Genomic DNA, 24,593 nt, shown 5'->3' on the forward strand with positions numbered 1-24,593 from the left:
TTTAGACTGAAATATTAGGAGATGAGTTTGTGTGCCTGACAAATTTTCCTACATTTAAAAATGTATTAATTCATATTAATTCATATTTGAAACTTAGCAACAGACTGGTTAAACAAATAACTGTTCCATAGGGCTGCATTTTTCTATGTGTGCATGAATTTCAGTTAAAAAAGTCAGTCAGTTAATTTAAATCTTCTGATTTCTTCTATGGAAGAAACACTGTTATTAATCAACTATTGTTCAATAAAAAACATAAAGAAACTAATAAAAGTCACCATAGCAAATACTGAGATACTAGGATAAGGAGAATGGAAAAGAGAGAAGAAATCTTAAAAAATACATAAAAAATATATTTTCTTCTACAGCCTTTAAACTGCATATTTATTGTATATATTCATATTTATTTGAGTAAATGTTTGCGTATTTAAGTACTTAATGAGACATCCATGTGAAACAAAGAAAAGAATTTCATGGTAATATTTTAATAAATAGAATTAAATGTCATTTAAGCATAGTTTATTCTTGGTGCTGAAGGGTTATTCAATAAAGGGATAAACTGAGCCAAACTGTTTAATAGGAAACTGCTTTGTAAATGAGTTGAGTTCTATTTCTTCTGAATTTAATATGACTGAGAAAAACATTCTAAAATCCTGTGCTTTGTGTGATCTGCTGCCACATTTTTTTTTTTTAAATCACTTGTTGGAGGAGAGGATATTCCAAATTAATGTACCAAAATACATTCAGTTTAGTTCAATATACCTGCCCCTTTAGATCACAACAGAGTGTTGTCTTCTGATCAAGGTCCTATGCAAGCCATCTTGTTTCACTTTCAGAAGCAGGTCATTATTTCCCTTCATCTGTGGCTCATCTGATTCTTTTACTTTTCTATCATTTTCAAACACCAATGCCATTTTATATCTTAACCAATCCTAAATCTGATATCTTTATTTTCTCCATATTTTATTTTTATTTTCTCTTATTCACGCTACAGTTATTGAATGCAAGTCTGCAAATTAAAACATTGCTATATTTTTTTCACAACTTTGCACTTAGACATATTTTCATGCTTCAAACAATTAACCATATTTCCCAGGTGACTTTACTTAAGCAGGGAGATGAGGGGAATTATACAAGCATCTGGGATTCTGCCACACCTGACAAATTTTATTAATGATTAAGAGTCTCATCTCAGTTTATTAAAAAGTAATCACTTATCTGCAGCTACACAGCAATCACTGGTGAAGTTAACAGGATTTCAACATCCATAATACATCTTCATTCTTTCTACTTAAGAGAGAAAAATATTTTAAGTGAGAATTATGACTGCATTTAATACCCAAAAAAGAGAGAAGCAAGTGAAAAATTTTACATTTTGAAAATCCTATTTTCATTAGAATTAAGTATTTTCTTAAAATTATGTAAATGAGAAAGTTATTTTTTTTTTGCAAAAACCTACAAATTGAAGAATGACAACTTTCCATAAACTTGGAAAGAGTGTATAAACACAATTCAGAAAACAAGCTATCAAAAGATAAGAGAATACTGATTTTCTCTTTTTCTCCTTGCTTTTATAGCTAATTAATCAAACACAAATTTGTATTTATTAATGAGAAATATATAGAGTAACTGTAAACATGAGCCACCCACCTTTGCTCCCTTGAGCCCACTACCAGGCTTTATTTTATTCTCTTCCTTAATGTCCACTAGTATAAGTATTGAACCTTTGAAATAAATAAAAGCAAGAAGTGTGTCAGTTAAGATAAAATTTGAGTTAAACAAATGCTCAATGGAAAGTGCCTTAAGCAATACAATGGCCATTTTCCTATATTTCAAGAAGCCCCAAGTGAGGCAACTCCAGAGTATGTAGCAATTCATTGATGTCAATGTGAACCTAGCTCTTTCTCTTACATCATTTCCCAGCTCTGCATTTTTCAGTGTATCAGAAGTGTGTCCTACTGAGGTCACAGCAGGTCTGTCTCGACTCTGGATATCACATTCTCACATACCAGCAACCACAGAAAGAAGAAGAGAGAGAGAAATGATGGTTTATCATACTTCATTGTTTAGCAGAAAGGAAAATATTCCTCAGTAGTCACCCAGAAGACTTCCCTTTACTCTCATTGGTCAAAATTGGGTCATATGCTCACCTCAAAATGAACCACTGGTAAAGGTGAATAAGTCAACTCTAATTGCTTAGCTCAAAGTGTATCCCCTACCACTTGAAGAGGTAACGCCTTTACTAAAAATATTGCTGCCAACTTAAAACAGCATGAACATACATATAAAAAAGAATGACTGTTGGATAAACCACACAACATGTTTACCACCAGAACTAAGCAGTTTAAATTCTCATGTCCAAACTTGTTTGGGAAAGTAAAAAAGCAAGGATGGAGAATTGATAAAGATGGCATGCAAGGTGAATGGAAAGTGAATTTTCCAAATACATATCATGATAATGCTGAAATCATTCTCAGAAATAAAGTTTCAGCATGACTGATCTTTCTATCAAAGATTATGCCATATAGGGAATAACATGCATGCTTGGGGAAGCTGAAGCTCCAATACTTTGGTCATCTGATGTGAAGAACCAACTCATTGGAAAAACCCAGATGCTAGGAATGATTGAGGGAAGGAGGAGAAGAGGGCAACAGAGGATGAGAAGATAGTGAAGAAGAGGGAAACCTGAAGGGCTGCAGTTCATGGGGTCACAAAGACTCAGATGTGACTTAGTGACATGAACAATTGAACGACAACATGGAGAAGGAGGAAATAGAAAACTATTTTTAAGAACATCTATCATACCATTATTTTTAAGAGCAGCTATCATACCACTGGGACTTCTCCTGGTGGTTCAGAAGCAGGAGACCCAGCTTCCATCCCCTGGAGTCAAGAAGATCCCCTGAAGAAGGAAATGGCAACCCCCTCCAGTATTCTTGCCTAGAGAATTACATAGACAGAGGAGCCTGGCAGGCTATAATCCATAGGGTGTAAAGAGTTAGATACAACTAGCAACTAACACTTTATCACATCACTGACTGTCTGTAGGTAAATGGAACCTCAATAATATTTCAACACTTAATTCCATCCTATTTTGTCTAGCCTTTTCATTGCTTAGAGCTTGAAAACAGGCTCCTCTCAGTAGCAGGACATCATTATTCTGATCCTGACCGACATTTAGAGGTTACCACCTTTACTATGTGTCTTGCTGATCCTGCCGACTATGACAGTTGTCTTACTGATCTTATTCACAGAACCTGCATTGTTTGCTGAACCCAGGGTAGGCAAGGGGCAATCTGAGAGGCTAGAAGAAGACTCAAAGAGCTATAGGAACTGCAGACACATTTATTCTCTCCTAGCTGGCATGGCAACCATAACACAACCTCTCTCCTGGCTGACAGAGCAGCCATAGCAGCAGCCATAACATAACCATAACATAGTCATAATGAAGCCATAACATAACCTCATATAACATAACCATGATGTCACTCCAGTGTAGCCCCAGTGCAGCAGCAGCCAGGGCTTTCATGGTGAAACTCCTCCAGGGAAATGGTACAAAGTAACCCGTGACCAAGTGAGTACCTTGTAACATGCATACGCGGTGCTATGATTGATCTCAGCACTGTGCCAAGTCATTGTTTGCAGATCATGGGGCGAGAGGGCATGAGAGCATGGGGTTCCATGCTGACTGGTTCCATTAATTTCCAGACACTATGCTTTTCCACCTTTCACTTTTTAAAATTGCACTAAAATATACACAACATAAATTGTGTGATTTTAACCACTTTTAGGGATAACATTCTGTGGTATTAAGTACATTCATATCTGCAACTATCACCACTCTTCATCCCCATAACTATTTTCAGCTTGCATGACTGAATTTTTTTACCCTTTAAAAAATAACTTCTAAATCCTCTTCCCTGTTCCCCTAACAACCACTGTTCTATTTTCTATCCCTATAAGTTGGACTACTCTAGAAACCCTCACAAAGTGAATTCATACAAAATTTATAACTTTCTGTCTCATTTCTTTCACTTAGCATAATGTCTCTGAGGTTCATCTATGTTGCAGCATATGTAAGAATTTCCTTCTTTTTGAGGCTGAATAACATTCCATTAGGTGTGCATGTATATATATATATATATATATATATATATATATATATATACACATACATTGGCTACATATATATCAAATGGCTCAAAGAAAGAAAATATCTTTTCTTTTTAGAATATTTGCTGTTCCTTGTTTAGTCACTCAGGTGTGTCTGACTTGTGACCACATGGACAGCAGCATTCCAGGCTTCCCTGTTTTTCACTGTCTCCCAGAGTTTGCCCAAACTCATGTCCATTAAGCCAATGATGCCATCTAACTACCCCATTCTCTGACTCCCACTTCTCCCCCTGCCCTCAATCTTTCCCAGCTTCAGGGTCTTTTCCAATGAGTCAGCGCTTCTACAGGTGGCCAAAGTATTGGAGCTTCAGTTTCAGCCCTTCCAATGAATATTCAGGGTTGATTTCCTTTAGGATCGAGTAGTTTGATCTCCTTGCAGTCCAAGGAACTTCCAAGAGTCTTCTTCAGAACCACAGTTCAAAGGATCAATTCTTCCATGCTCAGCCTTTTTTATTGTCCAGTTCTCACATCCATACATGACTACTGTAAAAACCATAGCTTTGACCAGACAGACCTTTGTTGGCAAAGTGATGTCTCTGTTTTTTAACACTCTATGTGTAGATTTGTAATAGTTTTTTCTTCCAAGGAGCAAGTATCTTTTAATTCATGACACATTTACCATCTGCAGTGATTTTAGAGCCCAAGAAAATAAAGTCTGTCAATGTTCCCATTGTTTCACCATCTATTTGCCATGAAGTGATGAGAATGGAAACTATGATCTTGGTTTTTTGACTCTTGAGTTTTAAGCTAGCTTTTTCACTCTCCTATTTAACCTTCATCAAGAGACTCTTTAGTCACTATTTGATTTCCGTCATTAGGATGGTATCATCTGCATATCTGAGGTTATTGACATTTCTCCAGCTATCTTGATTCCAACTTGAGCTTCATCCAGCCCAGCATTTCACATGATGTACTCTGCATAGGAGTTAAATAAGCAGGGTGACATTATACAACCTTGACGTACTCCTTTCCCAGTTTGGAATCAGTCTGTTGTTCCATTTGTGGTTCTAACTGTTGCTTCTTGCTGTGCATACAGGTTTCTCAAAAGGCAGGTAAGGTGGCCTGATATTCACACATCTTTTAAGAAATTTTCAGTTTGTTGTGTTCCACACAGTCAAAGGCTCTAGCATAATCAATGAAGCAGATATTTTTCTGAAACTGCCTTGATTTTTCTATGATCCAATGGATATTGGCAATTTGATCTCTGGTTCTTCTGCTTTTTCTCAATCCAGCTTGTACATGTGAAATTTCTCAGTTCACGTAATGTTGAATCCTAGCTTGAAGGATTTTGAGTGTTACCTTGCTAACTTGTGAAATGAGTGCAATGTGTGGTAGTTTGAATCTTCTTTGGCATGGCCCTTCTTTGGATTTGGAATGAAAACTGACATGTTCCAGTCCTGTGGCCATTGCTGAATTTTCCAAATTTGCTGGAATATTGAGTACAGCATTTTAAGAGTATCATTTTTTAGGACCTGTAATAACTCAACTGGAATTCCATCACCTCCATTAGAGGGAGTAAATCTGCCAAAGACCCACTTGACCTCATACTCCAGGAAGTCTGGCTCTAGGTGAATGATCACACCATGGGGGTTATTTGGCTCATTAAGACCTTTTCTGTATAGTTCTTTTGTGTATTCTTTCCACCTCTTCTTAGTATCTTCTGCTTTTGTTATTGTGCCCATCTTCACAGGAAATATTCCTTTGGTATCTCTAATTTCCTTGAAGAGATCTCTAGTCTTTCCCATTCTGTTGTTTTCCCCTATTTCTTTTCTTTGTTCACTTAAAAAGGCCCTATTATCTCTCCTTGGAATTCTTCTGAACTCCGCATTCATATGGATATAACTTTCTTTTCCTCCTTTGCCTTTCACTTTCCTTGTTTTCTCAACTATTTGTAAGGCCTTGTCAACAACCATTTTGCCTCTTTTGCATTTCTTTTTCTTGGGGATGGTTTTGATCACTGCCTCCTGTACATTGTTATGAACCTCTGTCCCCATTCTTCAGGCACTCTGTCTATCAGATCTAATCCTTTGAACATATTTGTCACTTCTACTGTATCATCAAAAGGGATTTGGTTTATATCATACCTGAATGGCCTAGTGATTTTTCCCTTCTTTCTTCAGCCTAAGTCTGAATTTTGCAATGAGTTCATGATCTCAGCCACAGTCAGTCCCGGTCTTTTTTTGCTGACTGTTTAGAGCTTCTCCATCTTCAGCTGCAAAGAATATAATCTGTTTTTCATGTTGACTATCTGGTGATATCCATGTGTAGAGTTGTCTCTTGTCTCATGTATATATGTATATCTTTTTTGAATACTTGTCTGGGTGTGCAATTTAATAGAATTTTGGTTGCTGTTTCTAGTCTGTTGATACTGGTATAATTATATCTTTTTAGTTGAACTGCATCTAACCTTCATTTTACCAGACCTTTTGGTAAATATAAATTTAATCAACTGTACTATTTTCTTCTGTCAGACTAAAATAAGTCATACTCAAATAGAGATTTGATGTTAGGAACATGTTGTTGAGGTTTTCTTATCATAATGGACACCATAAGAATCTTGTATACACATACAAGGAATCCTGTACATTTAATCACATCTTTGATAGCCATACTTCACAATTGTGTGCATTCCTGGCAACTTAATCAAGTGGCAAATACTCTCAATAGCAGCATCAGTAAGGAGCATGGAGGGATTGCTAAAGACAGCCATCATTTTCTTACACTGGGACCAAAAGAATCTTGCAACTATTGAAGCTTTGTAGGGAATAAAATAAATTATTGCTTAGAAATGTAAGGCCTTGTTTCAAACCTAATGTGTTGGTCCCTCTAAAGTATGTAAGAACAGATGTTTAAACTCAAAAATCAAGAAATAATATTAGATTTCTTTTACTTCCCCTCTAAAAATAAAGACAAATTCTGAGTTAAATAAATCACTTCTATTTAGCATTCGAAGACTTCATGATTAGCTTACTGTTATACTGAATAACAGTAGTAATTGGAGAAGAACTGATGAAGAATCTACTTTTCTCCAACTTGATTTGCTTAGCAAATGATGATATGGATATATAGGAGCTCAGTTTCCAAGATGTGTGGTGAAAAGCAGACCTTGAAATAGCAAGTGTCACTTAGCTTAAATGCACTAATATTTTCCAACAGCAAAACACATCAAAATGTATTATTAATAAGTATTTAAATGCAATTTTTTTGTTTCATCTGAGATCCAAGGACAGTAGGCACCATCTACTTTCATATTTCATAAGGGTATGCCAGACCCTTTAGGGTAGATTTTCAAAGGAATTGATTGAAAACTATTGTTGTAAACTTTAGTTGACTATTTATTTTCAACCTATAAATGAGATTGGTAAAGAGACCAAGAAAGGAAGGATAGCTAATGTAATTCTTTTGAAAACCTGTGATAATTATTTTTGAATTTATTTAAAAGGTAAGAGTCTGGTTGAAGCAAAACATACCAGCATATCAGAGGGGCAGTTAAAGATCACACATGGAAAATGCACAGTACAGAATTGTTCTTTCAAAGAAAGGCATTTGAAAGAGAAAGAATAACTCTGTAGACAGATGCTGTGTGGTCTACTCACTACTGGTTGTCCAGAAAATATTGGAGGCTCATCTGCCAAGAGGATGATATATGTGGAAATTACAAAGTGCCTTCTCCTCCAAGAAAAAAATGCCAAATGCAGTATACCACTGGAAAGTTAGATGAGATTTCCCTGCTCATTGCCTCTTATTCCTCTCCCCATGTTCAATGCTGATATGTCTGATATGTCGGAACTACAATTAGCAAGCTAGGAAGAAGTGTATGAGTGGATTTTAAGAGAGAGTAATCTGATCACTTTTCCTGGGGCAGTCTCACTGCAAGCAGCTGGTTTAAACTGGGAAGGGGGTTAAAATTAAAATAAAGGCTATGAGGTGGGGAGGTAGTGTTAATTGCTTAGTCATGTCTGACTCTTTGCAGCCCCATGAACTGTAGCTCACCAGGCTCCTCTGTCCATGGAATTCTCCAGGCAAGAATACTGGGGTGGGTAGCCATTCCCTTCTCCAGGAGATCTTCCCAACCCAGGGGTCAGACCCAGGTTTCCCACACTGCAGGCGGATTCTTTACTATCTGAATTACCAGTATGGATAATTACACTGAACTAGATATTAGTATTGAACAGAACATTTGATTTAAAGTGATGGGATACTTTTTATTATTTGAGAGTGATGTATAAGTTATGCTGCATATTAAGTCCATGCCCAGAGCCAAAGAGTGAATTAACCAATCAGAGTGGGTCCTACTGGGCAATGAGCATATGGGCACAGGTTTGTTTGCCCACATATGGGCATTTGTTTCGATTTATGACACAGGTACTAGGTTTTCTTAAAATAAGTGTATGTAGATAAAAATGGAATCAATTTAAAGATAAGCATTTAGTAAATTACATTACAAATGATGAGACTGACAAAGATTGTGAAAATTATGTTAAAATGACTGAAGTGTGAAAAATGTGGTTGACGAAAGATATATTCTTATCTGGATCACATTTTCAACACAAGTGAAATGAAATCATTTTCATCTCCAAATCTGTTCTTGCTGCCCTATTTCTTAGCTTGAACTATTTCCATCTATCCAGTCTAATGGTGAAACTTCTCTGCTCCTTCCCATTACTATTGCCCATTCATTGAGCTAATAATCAATAATTTTATCTTTTTCTATTTTCATACTATATTTGATTTCTATCTGTATTTATGACATTCTCACGCTAATATCACTGGAACATGCATATCGTTTATGTATTCATTTTCATTTCCATTTCTACATCTTCAGCTTACCTCCATTATTTTATTTAAGCTAATTATTAAAAGCCTTCTCTCTCATTTCTTTGTAATTCACATCATTTCTCTAAGCTACTCTCACTCTGTCCCCAGAGTTGTCATCTAAAACCCAATTCATATCACATAACTTTCTAGATTAAAAAGTCTTTATCAATTTTTCATTGTCTATAAGATGGAACTATAACTCTTACTATGGTAAATGGTGTCTCATACTGTAGCCCTGAACTAAGTGTCCAACATCATCATTTTCTTCACACAAATCCTAATTTGGTACTCCGGCACACAAGGTTTTGTAATAATAATTTACCTTTGAAAAATTGTTACTTCTGACAGAATTGCCTCTCTTCTCTAGTTGTTAAATTCCTGCTTCCCCTTTATGATGTAAATCACTTATCATCCCTCTATAAAACCTTTCCAAATTCCTAAAAGCACATTTAATTTTTCTTTCCTCTACAACACCAGTTAGTTCTTTATTATAGAATACTCTGCAATATGTTGTGCGAATTATGTATATTTCCCCTTTTATTACTGTAGATTTAGTCTTATTCATGAGAGGCAATTCAATATATCATTTCAGATCTAATGCTCTGTGGTCAAGAAGACCTGGGTTAAGGGCAGAGAGTATGCGGATTTCTGGTAAATGTCAGATGAATGAATGAATAAATTAATTAAATGAGCTGGCAACCATCCCATACATCAATCTATTCTTTATCCCAAGAAATCCTTCTCTTTTCAAAGGACTAATTCAGTGAAGGTCTTACTCCCTTTTATTTTTTTTTAATTGAATCTCACTTAGTGTATAGAGATGAAAAATGAATTTAAGATGATGCCAAAAAATGCCCATTTTGTGCTCTTTAGTAAAATACTACTTGTTAAATGAGTGAATTGAACTACACAATGTATAGTCCCTCCCACTTTCCACAGTCTTTGACCTCAAGAGGCATGTCCCTACTTTGTGGTAGGTTTATGTTTAACCATGCCTTATAAAGATTTTATGACATCATTAAAACTATAATTGTGCATCATCTAATTATGTCATTAACACATACAAATTATGTGATTAGAGCCATTTACATTAAACATGCAATTAGAACAAATTATGCTAATAGGCAAATGCAGGATAATTAACAAATTAATTTTAAAAGCAGAGAAATTAACTCAGATAAACTACATTCACGTATTGTTATATATTTAGAATAAGCAAGTAAATATTCTTGTTTTATCTGTACTAGTTCATGCCCTAATCAACATGTTTCCCTACCTTCTCCTTCCCTCTCCAATTCAAGCTAAATATACAGAGTTATGGGTCCAGAATACAGATCCAAGACATTTCTCCTGTGCTAAAAATCTTCAGTAGGTCTTTTCTTTGATAGGGACAATCCGTACTTCTAATCTTTAAGAGTAGGATTGACCTGACTTTCAGTGAGTCTAGTGAATTATCAGATCTGAGGGTAGTTTGGTGAAACCTCTGAAATCTTCGTAGGTTCCAGAGATTAGGGTGCTCTTGTGTGGATTCTTCCCTCTAATTTTGTCATTAGACTTTAACTCCTTGCAGATGGAGTCAAAAGTCTGACACATCCTTGGCAGTCTGGAAAATTAAATTTTCTATAACTACTGCTCTAAAAATTATTTGTTTAATTCCATCATTTATGTCAAATTATTTTGGGGAACTGTTAATTTTTTTTTCCACTGAAAATTGAGATCTTCATGGTTCTTCTTATCCCGAGTAATAGCCTGGTCATTCTGAGAATTACATTATGAGAATCAGGTGCTGTATCAGTCTTATGGCTAATGTTGACAATTTTTGATTTATGGGCAATTAACCTGTAAATCAGGATGGCTTGCCAGGCATCAAGCTACAGATTCTAACCCCTTTCTGTGCAGTGGTTGCAAAATCAGTTCAGTTTTCATAGTTCGGCGATGCTGTTCTGATTTGTCCCATGTATGTACACTGTGGTTCATCAGATATCTGCATAAAGTCTGCATATTAGTTCAGTCTTAGGGTCTTTAATATCTACACTAGATTTAAGTCCAAGAAGGTATAGATTGGAGTGAACCAAGAAGTCCATCAACAGCTTTATGCGTCATTAACTTTCTGCAATTAAGTTGTCATTCTGATCATTTGTTTTCCTGTTATTCTTTTTTTCCCTGAAATTCCTCCAGCTAGAAATTGTTCCCTTGCACAATTGTGTCATGCCCAAGGCCACGTGACAGAACAGAGAGTAGCAAACAAAAAGCCATGAGGGTCTGCCCTGCCGTCTTGGAAATACAGCTTCATCATATAGAAGCAGTTTCCACACCCTCAGAGTTTGGGATCCTGCAGAATCACCCTTACTGCTGTCACGGTTGCCACCATAAAATTGCTTTGGGCCTGGGATGTAAAACAATACAGAAAAAAGAGTGAGAAAAAAAAACAAAACAGAGTGTTTACCTCTACTTTTTCTGTACTTAGAAGTTCCCTTTACCATCCCCTGAGTCAGAACTAAAAGGTTTCTCCCAAGGCTTTAACTCTATCACAGCTCTCACATCCACATATCTGAGAGCACTGATGATAAACTCAATGTTGGTCCAGTGTCACATCAAATTTTGGTGTCCTTCTTCAATCTACATACTTCTGATTATTTTTTCAGAGTTCTCAAATAGCAACCAATAAATCAATTAATTAATCAATAAATAAACTAGCAAAATTTTAAAAAGCATCTAAATTCAGAGACTGTAGTGACTGACAAATCCCAATAGAATTGTGGATAATAATATATAGATAAATTACTTCCAGGGCAATTTTATGGAAAATAGAATTCCAAAATTGACTGAATAATAAATATAAAACACATAGTAATGTCTAACTTCTTTATAATTTTAATCGGTAGTTTTTAAAAATCTTTCCCCCCAAAGCATAAAAATTTGAAGATATATGGGTAAATTTTAGCAAATCTTCAACAAATTGTCCAAAATCTAGGCAGAACCTGAGGACTTCTAAAGAAAAGTAAGATTTTCTTACTTTAATATCAAAACAGGACTTGGCAAGAATGAAAAAGGTAGCTCAAATTCACTTGTGTCAGAGTTGCCAGAAACCACCTAAATATTAAAAGTCACATCCAAGTTGTGTATTTAAAGATATTATGGCCAAGTAAAGTTTAACCCTTGAACTGCAAAGATTATTTAAACTCAGAAAATTTAATAATATAATTCACGTTTTTAACAGAGTAAAGGAGAAAATTCCTTTACTTATTTTAAAAGGTGCAGAAAAACCACCAAACACAAATAATAATATCTCTTAGAAAAACAGTAATAGAAAAGAATTTCTTTAGCTTGAAAATTGGCATCTACTCAAAACCTAGAGTAAACACCATATTTAAAGTCAAGAAGAAATATATGTTAGCCCTATTGTGTTATATATATCTTATTGTTTTATTACTAGTTTACATAATGAAATACTAAGTGTACAAAAAGAAACTTTTGGGGTCTATTTTAAAATAAGAGGTTTTCTATCCTGTTTTCAGTTTTTGAACAAATTCCCTAGTTTCTACACAGAAATTTCTCTTTGCTGGATCTAAGGAATAACATTTTATAACACAGTCCATGCTGTTTTTGTAATACTGCATGGGGCTCTATGTCATTTAATGAGGCATTTCTCTTCATCAATCTGAGAAACTCTGAAATGTTTTCATGCTGTGCACAAAGATGAGAATTTATAGAATATGCTTAACTAAAAAATTTCTCTATTTTTATCTCTATATAAATCAATAGATTTGAGAAGTTGATGATATACTTGGTGTTTAGCTCACACTTTGCTTACAATGATTTAGATAGGCTATTGAGAAAAGTATTCATGTGCTATTAAATTTGAGAAATTATTCTAATTTTATAGATTTCCTTTCTCTTCTGCCAGTCTCAAAAGAGAACAAATAAATTGGCTATTGAATCCTATACAGACTTTAGTGGTTTAATTTTAAATATCCTTCTCATGGATATTATATACATGATGGAAAACATGTTAGTAGGAAAATATAGGACAGTGTAGTCAACTCAGACCACAAAAAAAAGAAAAAAACACCCAAGTCTGGCAGATATAGTTTTAGACTGTATACAGTGCAATCAAATCAGCTGCGTAGTAATGACAATCATATTGAGCTAAATTCCCTTTAATGTTATATTCATCTGTTCATGAATGGAAAGAGTGCTAATGTAGGAAATAATATTACATTTGTTTCACTTCATTTTTGCTTGCTGATGAAGCTTTATTTCATCATATCTTTAACTTCTCTGTCTAGTTTCTTATAGCTGTGTTATAATGGAGCACAGGCTAAGACAGGCAAAACAACATCATTTCAAATGTTGGCCCTTTTATACCTGATTCAAATGACTTCAAAAAGCATCTCTGTTCATAGACAGGTAGGAGTACAGTTGCGAGCTGCATCGCCATGTATTTCCTTATTTTCTATGATGGAACATGTGAAATAAATTGTGCATAACTTAGGTCTCTTATGAAACAATCAAAATACAAAGGCAAAATATATTCCAGATACACAAAATTAGCAAGCCGACAGTGGGTTTTTAAATAGCATCCATTTTGTTAAATATCTACATTGTGTCTTAAGCAGAGGCAACAAGGTTATAAGCCTTAGTAGTCAGTTAAGCCAAAAATGCTAGTTTTGGTCAAATGATTCACTCATCATCATTAGAGTACATATGCAGGGAATTTGGTCATTGTGTTCTCAGCTGGCAGTTTTTACTAACATCTGGGTTATTAACATCAGAATCAGCAATCTAGAGAATTGTTCCTTCTAACACATCCAGCTAATCCTGGACCCAAATTAGGTCTCTTCCAAATCCACCTGCAGTAAGATGTACCAGTCAAGTGGATTCCCCTTGCACAGAATTGTTCTATTTAAAAGTAAGTGTATATTAGGATTAAATATTCGAGAAGAATCCAGTCCTGGCTTCCTGTTTGCAGACAACTTTCAGTATCATGTTCTTGGAAAGTGAAAATCAAGATGTAAAATTTCACTTATCAGAGAGAAAATTCAATGAATATTCAGAGATTCTCACCAGTACTTAACTAAAGCAATTGGAAAGATGGAACATTTTCCTTATGGTTGAGACAAGCAATCACATCTTGAGAAGTATCTTATCATAAATATTTGGACAGTTGTTTAACTGTTTGCTTGTATAGAATATGCTCATAGCAAATTTAAATGGAAGTTTTGCTATATTGTTTGAGTCACTTGACTTGAAGATGGTTACTACCTTGTTCTTTAATCTAGATTGAGAAAATGTTTACAATGTAGTGAAAGGGGTCTAAACCCTCTTCTGATCTTATAACTTATTTACAAATTATTAAGATAGCTTATAATGCCAGAACATTTTAAAATTTGATTTCTCAAATGGATTCTTAAGACTTAGTTGATTTTTTTGTGCTAAACTCCCTGAGGAAATGGATTACTCTGTGACACATTTACACATAATTTGTGATTCTTGGTGATCCTACCATAAACCAGTGTAGGTTATGTTTGCATCATTGCCATTTTCTCTGATCCCACATCCCTTACATCAAAATGTGTGTTTTTTTATCCCACTGAACACTGATTGTGGTTCAAGCACACATTTGATCAAGCTCAACTTCATGCTATTTCTGTTGGATTTCCATTCACGCATATTATCTTCTGAGAAAAGTATCTCACATTTTTCTCACAGTAATTAAACATATTGCAGTACAATTGTATCACAGAATTCCTGTCATTCATTAGAAAATCTATTCAAGTGAATATTTATCTGGAAATATAACCAGGAAAAACAATTAAGCAAGAACGCGAGGTAGGAAACACTAAAGATAGCATAACTGTATCTGTTTCCATGATCATGTTATGTGAAATATATATATGTGTGTGTGTGTATGCATACACATATGTTACACTTGTATATATGTATATTCACAGATTTTGCTGACTATAAGGATATTCACCAACACGCTGGCAATAATTATCCTTGAGTGGTGGAATCGTGGATGCTTAACTCAATATTTCATCTTAATTTAATTTTCAAAAATGTCTCTAATGGAATTAATTCTTAATATGAAAATTGATAAAGTAAGTTAATTTTTCTTAAAGCTGCTTCATCCTGCAAGTCTTTTGTGGCTCTTTCAGACAGACTTAAAAGATCTTTCTCTCATTCTCTAAAGGAATTTTATGCACTTATCATAGCAGTATAAATGTTTCCTGGACTGATCCTACCATGAGATTTTGAGCCTCTAAAGAGTGGGGGTTGTGATAAAATCATCCCTGTATTCCCTAGTATTAGTACAGTGCTTGACTCATAATGGCACTAATCATAGTTTTCAGAATGAATGAATGAATAAATCATCAAGCAAAGTTTGACCAAATGCATAAAATGAGAACTAAAATTGTTCTGATTAAGTCTAATTATCAAAAACTACTTCAAGTTGAGCTAAATGCCATAGGTATGTAAGGCATTTCTACCTTTTAAATTAAAATTGTTCATCCAGAACCATACATACTGTGAGCCCTCAATTAGTATTGATTGAGATAGTTCTATGAGAAGCATGAGTTAGGCCAGTGAATGACACAGAGAATCTTAATTCAGATTATGTTTCTAAATGATAACTAAAGCTTAAAGTGAATCTGTTAGGTGGCAATTCTATTCAGAGGAGAAAATTGGGGCTTGGTTTTTAAGTCACTTATTACTTATAGACTAGTCTAAATTAGTAAAATCTGCAGCATAATTTGAAATATCCTTATATTTCATTCTACTATCATAACACAAAACCATAGAACATTTGCACATGCCTAAGATAATAATTGCAATAATAATAATAATATATACTACATTAGATCTCCTAATTATAGTTATTTATACACATTGAAAGTTTAAAACAGAATATTTCTTTTTAATTCTTTATAAAGCTTAATCCTTGCAAATGTAATATTAAGTTGGTATAAAAGTAATTGTCGTTTCAGACCATGAAATTTAAATCATTGTAACTAAGCTTAAACATATCTTTATTAATCAAAATAGGAAACATTATGATCAACACATTTTTGCAAAAATATGTGTTTATTGTTTATTCTTGTAGCATAAAAATCCGTGCTTAAGGATTCCATGAATTCTTAGAAAGCAGTTTCTGCCTCTTGATGATTGTGGAAGCATTTCCTCTGCAAAAAATTGTTGAGATGCTTAAAAAAGTGGTAGTCTGTGGGCGAGAGGTCAGATGAATATGGTGGATGAGGCAAAATTTTTTAGTCCAAATCGTCTAACTTTTGAAGTGCAGGTTGTGCATTGTGTGGTCAGGTATTGTCATGGAAAAGAATTGGGCAATTGGGCCCTTTCTGTTAACCAACACTAGCTGCAGGCATTGCAGTTTTTGGTATATCTCATTGATTTTCTGAGCATACTTCTCAGAGGTAATGGTTTCACCAGGATTCAGAAAGTTGTAGTGGATTAGACTGGCAGCAGATCACCAAACAGTAACCATGACCATTTTGGGGTGCAAGTTTTTGCTTTGGGAAGTACTTTGGAGCTTCTTCTCAGCCCTACCACTAAGCTGATCATCGCCGGTTGTTGTATAAAACCCACTTTTCATTACACATCACAATCTGATTGAGAAATGGTTCATTGCTGTTCAGTAAAATAACAGAAGAAAACACTTCAAAAAGACGTTTTTTTTTTTTTTTTTTTTTTAATTTTCAGTCAGCTCATGAGGCACTCACTGAGACTTTTAACCTTTCCTATCTGCCTTCAATGCTGAATGACTATAGAATGGGGGACGTTGAGTTCGTAAACAACTTCTTGTGCAGTTGTAAGGGATCAGCTGTGATGATTTCTTTCAATTGGGCATTGTCAACTTCCAATGGCTAGCTGCTACTCTCCTCATATTGAAGGCTCTAGCCTCCTTTGCAAAACTTCTTGAACCACCACTGCACTGCACTGTACCACTACACTGTTCATTAACAGTTCCTGGGCCAAATGTTTTGTTGATGTTGAGTTGTCTCCACTACATTATGACCAATTTTGAACCCTAGTAAAATGATCACTCAAATTTGCTTTTTTGTCTAACATCGTTTCTATAGTTTAAAATCAATATGAAATAAGCAGAAAGTAATAGATCATTAGCAAATACATAAAGTGAGAAATGCACATTAAAATGATGTATAATACAGCAGCATTCATTTAAGAATTTATTCCAATATCAAATTGCAAAGTTCAACACAAGGCAAAACCACAATTACTTTTGCACCAAAATAATACTAAATATATTTCATCAGCTTGTTTGATTAGGATCATGCTAACTAATTTACGTCCAAGGTCAGGAGCAGTGGCTATGAGAAGATATCACATGCCCAGGTAAGACAAACCCAAGTAAGACAGTAAGCACAAAGGAGGCCATCAGAGGGCAGACAGACTGAAACCACAATCACAGAAAACTAGCCAATCTGATCACATGGACCACAGCCTTGTCTAACTCAATGAAACTAAGCCATGACATGTGGGGCCACCCAAGACAGACGGATCATGGTGGAGAGGTCTGACAGAATGTGGCCCACTGGAGAAGGGAATGGCAAACCACTTCAGTATTCTTGCCTTGAGAACCCCATGAAGAGCATGAAAATGTAAAATGATAAGATATTGAAAGAGGAACTCCCAAGGTCGGTAGCTGACCAATATGCTATTGGAAATCAGTGGAGAAATAACTCCAGAAAGAATGAAGGGATGGAGCCAAAGCAAAAACAACACACAGCTGTGGATGTGATTGGTGAAGGAAGCAAGGTCCAATGCTGTAAAGAGCTATACTGCATAGGAACCTGGAATATTAGGTCCATGAATCAAGGCAAATTGGAAGTAATCCAACAGGAGATGACAAGAGTGAACATCGACATTATAGGAATCAGCGAACTAAAAAACACTGGAATGGGTGAATTTAACTCAGATGACCATTCTATTTACTACTGTGGGCAGGAATCCCTTAGAATAAATGGAGTAGCCATCAGTCAACAAGAGAGTCCAAAGTGCAAAAGTAGGAAGTCAAGAAACACCTGGAGTAACAGGCAAATTTGGCCTTGGAGTACAGAATGAAGCAGGGCAAAGGCTAATAGAGGTTTGCCAAGAGAACACACTGGTCATAGCAAACACCCTCTTCCAGTAGCACAAGAGAAGACACTATACATAGACATCACCAGATGACCAACACCGAAATCAGTTTGATTATATTCTTTGCAGCCAAAGATGGAGAAACTCTATACAGTCAGCAAAAACAAGATGAGGAGCTGACTGTGGCTCAGATCATGAACTCCTTACTGCCAAATACAGACTTAAATTGAGGAACGTGGGGAAAACCGACTAGACCATTCAGGTATGACCTAAATCAAATCTCTTATGACTATACAGTGGAAGTGAGAAATAGATTTAAGGGACTAGATCTGATAGAATTCCTGATAAACTATGGACAGAGGTTCATGACATTGTACAGGAGAAAGGGAGCAAGAGCATCCCCAAGGAAAAGAAATGCAAAAGAGCAAAATGGCTGTCTGAGGAGCCCTTACAAATAGCTGTGAAAATAAGAGAAGTGAAAAGCAAAGGAGAAAAGGAAAGATACTCCATTTGAATGCAGAGTTCCAAAGAATAGCAAGGAGAGATAAGAAAGCCTTCCTCAGCGATCAATGCAAAGAAATAGAGGAAAACAACAGAATGGGAAAGACTAGAGATCTCTTCAATAAAATTAGAGATACCAAGGGAACATTTCACGCAAAGATGGGTTTGATAAAACACAAATTGTATGGACCTAACAGAAGCAGAAGATATTAAGAAGAGGTGGCATGAATACACAAAAGAACTGTACAAAAAAATCTTCACGACCTAGATAGTCACAATGGAGTGATCATTCACCTGGAGCCAGACATCTTGGAATATGAAGTCAAGTGGGCCTTACAAAGCATCACTACAAACAAAGCTAGTGGATGTGGTGGAATTCCAGTTGAGCTATTTCAAATCCTGAAAGATGATGCTGTGAAAGTGCTGCACTCAATATGCCAGCAAATTTGGAAAACTCAACAGTGGCCACAGGACTGGAAAAGGTCAGTTTTCATTGCAATTCCTAAGAAAGGCAATGCCAAAGAATGCTCAAACTACCGCAAAATTGCACTCATCTCACACGCTAGTAAAGTAATGCTCAAAATTCTCCAAGCCAGGCTTCAGCAATACATGAACCGAGAACTTCCAGATGTTCAAGCTGGTTTTAGAAAAGGTCGAGGAACCAGAGATCAAGTTGCCAACATCCACTGGATCATCGAAAAAGCAAGAGAGTTCCAGAAAAACATCTATTTCTGCTTTATTGACTATGCCAAAGCCTTCGACTGTGTGGATCACAATAAACTGTGGAAAATTCTGAAAGAGATGGGTATACCAGACCACTTGACCTGCCTCTTAAGAAACCTGTATGCAGGTCAGGAAGCAACAGTTAGAACTGGACATGGAACAACCGACTGTTTCCAAAATGGGAAAGGAGTATGTCAAGGCTGTATATTATCACACTGCTTATTTAACTTATTTAACTTTAATACACCCAGAGTATTTAGCAGTATTCTGATGTACTCTCAGAGTACATCATGAGAAACACTGGACTGGGATAAACACAAGCTGGAATCAAGATTGCCAGGAGAAATATCAATAACCTCTGATATGCAGATGACACCACCCTTATGGCAGACAGTGAAGAAGAACTAAAGAGCCTCTTGATGAAAGTGAAAGAGGAGAGTGGAAAAGTTGGCTTAAAGCTCAACATTCAGAAAACTAAGTCATGGCATCTGGTCCCATCATTTCCTAGGGAAATATGGGGAAATAGATGGGGAAACAGTGGAAACAATGGCTGACTTTAATTTTTTGAGCTCCAAAATCACTGCAGATGGTGATTGCACACATGAAATTAAAAGACGCTTAATCCTTGGAAGGAAAGTTATGACCAACCTAGACAGCATATTAAAAAGCAGAGACTTTACTTTGTCAACAAAGGTCCATCTAGTCAAAGCTATTGTTTTCCCAGTAGTCATGTATGGATATGTGAATTCTTTATAAGAAAGCTGAGTGCTGATTTTTTTAATATGTTGTTGGATTCTGTTTGCTGGAATTTTGTTAAGGATTTTTGCATCTATGTTCATCAGTGATATTGGCCTGTAGTTTTCTTTTTTTGTGGCATCTTTGTCTGGTTTTGGAATTAGGGTGATGGCGGCCTCATAGAATGAGTTTGGAAGTTTACCTTCTTCTGCAATTTTCTGGAAGAGTTTGAGTAAGATAGGTGTTAGCTCTTCTCTAAATTTTTGGTAGAATTCAGCTGTGAAGCCATCTGGTCATCTATGGTGAAACAGATCACTAGCCCAGGTGAGATGCATGAGACAAGTGCTCAGGCCTGGTGCACTGGGAGGACCCAGAGGAGTCGGGTGGAGAGGGAGGTGGGAGTGGGGATCGGGATGGGGAATACGTGTAACTCTATGGCTGATTCGTGTCAATGTATGACAAAACCCACTGAATTGTTGTGAAGTAATTGGCCTCTAACTAATAAAATAAAATTTAAAAAAAATAAAATAAAAATAAATTAAAAAAAAAAAAAAAAAGAAAGCTGAGTGCTGAAGAATTTATGCTTTTGAACTGTGGTGTTGGAGAAGACTCTTGAGAGACCTTTGGACTGCAAGGAGATCCGACCAGTCCATCCTAAAGGAGATCATTCCTGGGTGTTCATTGGAAGGACTGATATTAAAGCTGAAACTCCAATACTTTGGCCACCTGATGCGAAGAACTGCTTCATTTGAAAAGACTCTGATGCTGGGAAAAATTTAGGGCAGGAGGAGAAGGGGATGACAGAGGATGAGATGGTTGGATGGCATCACCGACTCAATGGACATGAGTTTGGGTTAACTCCAGGAGTTGGTGATGGACAGGGAGGCCTGGCGTGCTGCAGTTCATGGGTTTGCAAAGAGCTGTATATGACTGAGTGACTGAACTGAACTGAACTAATTTACATGGTCTTTTGATCATTCTAACAACAAACTGTATGAGTAGTCATTATATGATGCACATTTTACAAACGAGGAAACTGTGTTACAAGAGGTACAACCTCTTCAGGATCACAACAGCTGGTCTTTATTCAGAGGCTGTCTGACGGTAGCTTCTGTGCTTTTAAAAGCGATGCTAAAGTGAGAAAAATTATCATGGCCAGAAAAATAAAATTCTCTACTTGATAAAAAATAATCTTGTGTGCCACATGTCAAGCAGTAAATGTTTTACATAGTTAGAAATTCTCTATATTTTAAAATTATTTATGTCAAAATTACCTAAATCAAGACTTACAGAAGATAATAATAAGGATTAATTAAATGATGTCTATAGGTATTTTTGATTCCTTGTCAAAATGCAACATATAAAAGATTAAAGGTATTAAGTTAAAATACTTATTTCAAGAAGGGAAACACAGGTAAATGTGTAAGAGTATTTTTCCTAGATAGCAAAGGTAAAGCATGCCTAAATAAAATAAAAACTATATAGTATACATCTTGGATTTTTTTTTCAGATTCCTGTATTATCATACTCAGAAAATTTTGGCCCACCAGAGATAGGTTCTGAAAAATAAAGGAAATAACTATAACTAGATGTTTATAAAATGAAATAAAATACATCTTGGGAATGGAGCCTACAATACAAAGCCAAGATCAAAGGCAATATTATTACTTTACTAAAAAAAAAATCTGCAACCAGAAAACTTTCATATCATAAAAGAAAGCTGAAATAAGACCTCAGACACTAGAAATGGAACTGTATTCATAAGGCTCCAATGACAGAATCTTAATACCTTAATGTTGCTCAGACTCAGCATCAAAGAATGTTTGAACAATCCCAGCTGCTCTCTTTATTAGCTAAAAGAAATATAACAGTAGTCACTGCCTAAAATCTTAAAAAGAAAGCTATGTGTTTGTTAGTAATAGTTTTAAATATTCCCAAATATTATGGGTTTCAGGTGAATCTCAATGCATTGATAATATCTTGCTTGTTTGAGTGAATGTTAGTTCACACACCAGGTGGAGAAAGGGGGTGATAACAGGCAGTGGAATCTCTTAGAATTTGCTTCTGATAGGGCTGTAAGCCAAGCCAAATTTGACTTTATGTACTGTAATACACAACGCCACCTGTAATCTGGTGAACCTCTTCAGAAACCTGAAAACATCTCCCTTTCCTAAGAGAAAGGATTTCATATATTTTATAAGAATTGCTGTTTGCACCCTAAATATTTTTGACAGTTGAATACATTCAGTAGGGCTGTATTAAAATAATAAATATGAGAAATGAGGTAAAGAAATTTAACATAGGGATATTACTGAATTAAACATGACATATCCATATACTAAACATGTATGCAGCCTACACAAATCTGTTTAAGATCATTTGATAACTTGAGAAAGTACTCATAAATTCCAGATGAAATACTATGTAATTTCTCAGACATCTTCAATTTCATCATTAGTCCTAGAAGTTAGCCTCACCAATATGGTACCCTGTTATCTTTCTCAAAAAACATATAAAATTCATTAAGTAAATTATATCACCATGAAAGTGAAAGTGTTAGTCGCTCAGTCACATCTGACTCTTTGCGACCCCGTGGCATATAGCCCACCAGGCTCCTCTGTCCATGGAATTTTTCAGCAAGATTACTAGAATGGGTAACCATTCCCTTCTCCAGGGAATCTTCATGATCTGGGGATCAAACCCAGGTCTCCTGCATTGCAGTTAGATTCTCTAAGGGCTGAGCCACTGGGAGAGCTCTATAACATCATAGAGGACAACAAAGAGGAACTGAGAAGTATACTTTTGACATTTAGTTAGTTTCAAAATTTAGTTTCAAAAGTTCTTAACCCTACACACCTGTCTTCAAATGGGCAGTATTTAAATGCATGTGTCAACTGAATTATAAATTTTCACCAGTCACAGGCTTTCAAGTTTGTTAATAAATTCATGAAAAATTTATATTTATTAATGCCTTAACTATTAAACACATGAAAATCTCAATGTGTACAGGAAAATTTCCTTTGTTTTCTATTCACACAATCTGATGGGAGCAAAAGTATATTAACATGCAACAATGGTATTCTGGAAGAAGCTAACTGGCCGCAGGTAAATTCAACATTATTAAAAGTCTTAGTGTAGCAGTCCTGACCTTTGATTTTGCTAGTGTTTTGTAGTGGATGCTGGCTCATATTTCATGTTCACAAAATTTTTATGAAACCAGTGTTAAAGATCACTGTCATTAAATTCATTACAAGAAAAATAAAGTTGCTACGTGCACTAAACATTTTTGTTATTCTGACTAGTAAATTCTCTCTTTGAAGACAAACAGGAAACCTATTTGGACTTCTTAGGTGGCGCTAGTGGTAAAGAATCTGCCTACCAATGCAGGAGATGCAAGAGATGTGGGTTCAACCCATGAGTCAGGAAGATCCCCTGGAGTAGGAAATGGCTCCCTACTCCAGTATTCTTGTTTGAGAAATTCCATGGACAGAGGAAACTAGTGGGCTACAGTCTACAGGGCTGCAAAGAGTTGCACATGACTGTGAGCTAAGTGCACACCACACACACACACACACACACACACACACACACACACATGCACACACAGGAATCCTATCCATTATGTGACGACTCGGAACATGATACCAGTGCAGCTGTCCCAGACAGTCTGGCGTCTCCCACTCACCACAAAGGGCCAAAGCTGAGAAGACTTCCAGAACTCAAGGCTTTGATGGAACATCTGCCAATGTCATTGCTTAGAAGAATGAACATAATAAAAATGAATTTTCTAACTTTATTTATCCCCTTATTTTTCCTTACTAATGAAGCATCTCTCAACAAATACTCATACACAAATTTATCTGAACTCTTGAGATGTGTTAATATAATCAGTCTACTCTATATATTTCTGTTAAGAATCATTAAGTATTGTATTTTAGAAAGAAAATATTTGCAGAGAAAATCTGACTAATTAAAAATTAACCACGATAACATATAGTTTCTGCAGTTGAATCAGCTACTTTCTTTAAGTTTTAACCAATTCAAACATTCAAGGCTTTCTCTTCATTGCTGTGCTTTGTTTAATGCAGACCAAATTTTTATTTTGTTTTTGTTTTGATAAGTCCTGCTCTTTTGCTCATTTTCATTAACAAGATCACTTATTTTTCAAGTCTCCACATTTTTCTTAATGTTTTCAGATTAATCTACTACAGCACTCAACTTTGCCTTTTATTTCCAGTTTTCCTTTTAAACCTGAATTCCATGTCAATACAATGGGATATTTAGCTGAGGACAGAACCACATTGGGCTGTGATATAACTGCATTATTTTCAAAATAACTGTTGCAGCCATTTGATCCCCACTCGTCCTGAAGCCTGAGTCTCAGATCTGGCACAAAAATGGTGCCCCCTTTGCTCACTGCCAGAGCCTGTTGTCTGATAGTATATTAGATAGAGATTACAACTCAAACAAACGGAGAGCTGTGTAACAATAATGCTACAATTGGACCATGGAGATATCTAATGACC

This window comes from Muntiacus reevesi, chromosome 6 (genome assembly GCF_963930625.1).
Source record: "Muntiacus reevesi chromosome 6, mMunRee1.1, whole genome shotgun sequence".
Taxonomy (NCBI): domain Eukaryota; kingdom Metazoa; phylum Chordata; class Mammalia; order Artiodactyla; family Cervidae; genus Muntiacus; species Muntiacus reevesi.